Genomic DNA, 4,925 nt, shown 5'->3' on the forward strand with positions numbered 1-4,925 from the left:
ATATGGTTCTTATCTTTAAGTCTATTGATGTGGTGAATAACTTTTATTGATTTCCGTATATTGAACCATCCTTGCATCCCAGGGATGAATCCTATTGATCATGGTGCACAATTTTTTTGATGTGTTTTTGTATTCGATTCGCCAGAATTTTATTGAGGATTTTTGCATCTAGGTTCATTAGAGATATTGGTCTGTAGTTTTCTTTCTTTGAGGTGTCTTTGGTTTCGGATTCAGGGTGATGTTGGCCTCATAGAATGAATTTGGAAGTTCTCCCTCTTTTTCTATTTCCTGAAATAGCTTGAAAAGTATTGGTATTAATTCTTCTTTAAAGGTTTTGTAAAACTCCGCTGTATACCCATCCGGTCCTGGGCTTTTCTTGGTTGGTAGTCTTTTGATGGCTTCTTCAATTTCATCCATTGATATTGGTCTGTTCAAATTGTGTGTATCCTCCTGACTCAGTCTGGGCAAATCATATGACTTAACAAATTTATCGATGTCTTCACTATCTTCTATTTTATTGGAATATAGGTTTTCAAAATAATTTCTAATTGTCTTCTGTATTTCTGTAGCATCTGTTGTGATATTGCCTTTTTCATCCCATATGTTAGTAATTTGAGTTCTCTCTCTTCTTCTCTTCGTTAGCATGGCTAAAGGTCTGTCGATCTTATTTATTTTTTCAAAGAACCAACTTTTAGTTTTGTTAATTTTTTCAATAGTTTCTTTTGTTTCAATTTCATTGATTTCCGCTCTGATTTTAATTATTTCTTGCCTTCTGCTACATTTGCTGTTGTTTTGCTCTTCCTTTTCTAGGGCTTTGAGATGAAGTGTGAGCTCATTTATTTGTTGGTTTTTTCTTTTTTTGAGGAATGATCCCCAGGCGATGAATTTTCCTCTTAAAACTGCTTTCATTGTGTCCCATAGATTCCGATATGTTGTGTCTGTATTTTCATTTATCCCTAAGAATTTTTTGATTTCCTCCTTTATGTCTTCTGTAACCCATTGATCATTCAGTAACATATTGTTCATTTTCCATGTGATGTAGGATTTTTCCTTCCTTCTTTTATCATTGATTTCCAGTTTCATTCCATTATGATCAGATAAAATGCATGGTATTATCTCCACCCCTTTATATTTACTGAGGGTTGCCCTATGGCATAATATATGGTCTATTTTTTAGAAGGATCCATGTGCTGCTGAGAAAAAAAGTATATCCATTTGATGATGGTTGATATATTCTATATATGTCAGTTAAGTCTAGGTTATTGATTGTGATATTGAGTTCTATAGTTTCTTTATTCAACTTTTGTTTGGAGGATCTGTCCAATGGTGAGAGAGGTGTGTTGAAGTCACCCATAATTATTGTGTTGTGGTCTATTTGATTCTTGAACTTGAGGAGAATTTGTTTTATGAATGTTGCAGCACCATTATTTGGTGCATAAATATTGATAATTATTATGTCTTGTTGGTGAATGGTTCGTTTTAACAGTATATAATGTCCTTCTTTATCCCTTTTGATTAACTTAGTCTTGAAGTCAATTTTATTCGATATGAGGATGGCCACCCCTGCTTGCTTACGAGGACTGTGTGCGTGGTATATTTTTTCCCGTCCTTTCACCTTCAGCCTGTGTATGTCTTTTCCAATCAGATGTGTCTCCTGGAGGCAGCATATTGTTGGATTTGTTTTTTTAATCCATGATACCAGCCTATGTCGCTTTATTGGAGAGTTTAAGCCATTAACATTCAGAGTTACTATTGATATATGGTTTGTACTTCCATCCATGTTTGATTATTTATCCTTTTTTTAAAAAATTTAGTTTGTTTCTCCATGATTATCTTTCCCCTCGCCCTCTGTCTTTACTGAGGCACTTCCCACTGATGGTTTTGGTTATTGTTTTTCATTTCTTCCTCATGTAGTGTTTTGCTCAAAATGCTTTGCAATGCTGGTTTTCTGGCTGCAAATTCTTTTAACTTTTGTTTATCATGAAAGATTTTTATTTCGTTGTCATACCTGAAGCTTAATTTTGCTGGATACAGAATTCTTGGTTGGCATCCATTGTCTTTCAGTGTTTGAAATACATTGTTCCATGACCTTCTTGCTTTTGATGTCTGTGATCAAAAATCCGTTGTTAACCTTATTGGTTTACCCCTGAATGTAATCTGTCTCCTTTCTCTTGTAGCTTTTAATATTTTATCTTTGTTCTGTATATTGGATATCTTCATAACAATGTGTCTTGGCATTGGTCTACTGTGATTTTGTGTGCTCGGTGTCCTGTATGCATCTTCAATTTGTATATCTGTTTCCTTTTTTATTTCTGGAAAGTTTTCTGTAATTATTTCATTCAGCAGGTTACTCATTCCCTTGGTTTGAATCTCTGTACCTTCTTCTATCCCGATGACTCGTAAGTTTGGTTTTTTTATGTTATCCCATAACTCTTGGATGTTTTTCTCGTGATTTTTTACCAGCCTTTCTGAGTTGGCTAGACTGTTTTCAAGATGATATATTTTGTCTTCATTATCTGACGTTCTGGCTTCTACTTGCTCCACTCCGTTAGTGATACTCTCAATAGAGTTTTTAATTTGGTTTATCGTTTCCTTCATTTCTAGAATTATTGTTTGATTATTTTTTATAATCTCTATCTCCTGATAAAGGTGCTTAACTTCTTCTTTTATCTGTTTATGTAATTCATTCTCAATGTGTTCTTTCACTGCTTGAATATGCTGTCTTGTATCCTCTTTAAGGTTCCATTCCATCTGTCTAAGGTGTTCTTTGAGTTCTTTATATGACCATTTTTCTGATGACTCTAGGTCCTCCTGAATATTTAGGCTGTCCTGCATTGTTTGTACTCCTTTTCTTCCTTGCTTTTTGAAGCTGCTCATGTTACTTCTTGTTCTGTTTGACTGATGAGTTACTGTTTACTCCTATAAATTTATTAGATGCTTGGGAGGAAAGGTATTAGAAGGGAAGGGAAGAAGTCACTAAAGAGAATGAGAGTAAGCAGGTAGAATTCAAGGAAGGGGGGATAAGATAATTGAAAAGAAATGAAAAGACAAAAGAAGAAAAAAATAGGAATTAAAAAAAGAAAAAAAAATTTAAAAAAAAATAATAAAAAAATTAAAATTAAAATTAGAAGAAAAAAAATTTTTTTAAATTGTAAAAAAAAAAAATTTTAAATTTAAAAAAACAACAAGAAAGAAAAATGAAAATGAAAGAAAAACCCAAATCAAAAAAAAAAAAAGAGAGAAAAGAAAAAAAAACTAATAAATGCAGTCTTAGAGTTTGATTAACTTCTCTTCCAGTAGGTGGCGCTGTGCCCAACAGGCCAAGTTTCTCCTGTCAATACGCGGGAACCAATCACTGTGCAGCAGCTCCTCCCAGACTGGGCGAGTCTCCAATCCTGAGTGCCTAGGGCCTCCTCTTGTGTCTAGTCACTTCCCACTTTTCCTCTAGCCAGGCCCCTCTCACGGGTGCCGCTCACCACAATACTGGCTACACGCCAGGTCTGCTGCTCCCGGGAGCCCTGTTTTCATGAACGACTGGGCACACTCTTCCAGTTTGCCATTCCCTCAGACCCTAAGTTTGTAGAGCTTGGGGCTGAGAATCCTCAGCGAATTTTACTTGCCCTCCAGTAGCCACGCCTCCGGTAGCTGGTGCAAGAGACCTCAGCTGTCACCACTGGTGGGAGCGGTAGTTCCGCGCCGCAAGTCCCGCGCCACCTCTGATTCCCTGGGTCTGGCTATCGTGCTCACGGGAGAGCTGGGAGGGGCCCTTAAGGTTTCCCCGATGTGTGGAGAGGGAAGGCTAGGGAATTACACACCTGTAGCCGCAGGTTTCAATGAAGTTATCTCCTCCGCCGCAGTCTGATGACGTCAGTTCTCTGCCATGGTGGTATCTCTTGCAAATGGCGACAGTTCGTTTCCCTTTGCCGGGGGACCAATGCAACGGGTGGGTCCTTACTGTCTCTCCCAAGCCCCGTTTCAAACCTGTGGCCACCACCTATGAAGGCTCGGTAGGCATTTACCTCCGTAGGATGAGAAGGGCTGACCAGTTGTTTCAGCCGGATGGATTAGTGCTGAGTCACAGCTGTTTGTCTGTGGGAAGCAGGCGAACGGGAGCTTGAATTCAGCCGATCCGGGCTCAGTGTGTGTTCTGAGAGGCCCAGACTGTTCGTCCCAGATCCATGTCTGCTCAGCATTGCCTAGTGATCCTGAGCAAACAGATTTTGGTTGTTTACAACTCCCTATGCCTGCACAGCTGAAGAGGTCAGAGACTTGATCTCTCTGCGCCCGCCGCCATGTTGGAATCTCTCTTGAAGAAAATTTGTCTCCAATGCCATCACTAGGTCAATGTGCATACATAGATAAAGCAATTTATCAGAATTGGTGTTTCTCCCTCAACAGCACATTGACTGCAGTGAACTTGGAATAAAATTGACAGTAATTCTCCTTTTTATTTTACAATGAATCTGTTGCCTGTAATCACTGTGGACGAAAATTTGTTATAATTTCACTTCTTAATCAAATGGACATCCAAAGAGCAGAGAGGGCACTAAACCAAAGAGACACTTCTAGGTCCTTAGCCTGTCGAAAATAGCTAATACTGTTGCTCTCCCCTCTGCTCCTTGAATCTCTACTTTGGATTTCCAGTGGTTATCTTCGCGGTCTTTCCTAGTTCTTGTTTCTCTTTCTCCCCTTCACTACCTCCCACTGCCTGACCCTGAAGCACAAAAGTTCCTTGGAGGTTTTCTACTTTAGTCCTTTTCTTATGCTATACTCTCTTCCCAGGAGGAGGCAGCATCTTCCACTGAAATCAAATACACCTAGGTGCAAATCACAGTTGTACCATGCACCTCAGAGGTGACCTTGGGCCTCAATTTCCACTCAAAACTTTGCTCCCTGGGTCTATGTGAGGCTTAAGTGACAGATTG

The sequence above is a fragment of the Spermophilus citellus genome (genome assembly GCF_964194105.1).
Source record: "Spermophilus citellus genome assembly, chromosome: 4".
Lineage (NCBI taxonomy): Eukaryota > Metazoa > Chordata > Mammalia > Rodentia > Sciuridae > Spermophilus > Spermophilus citellus.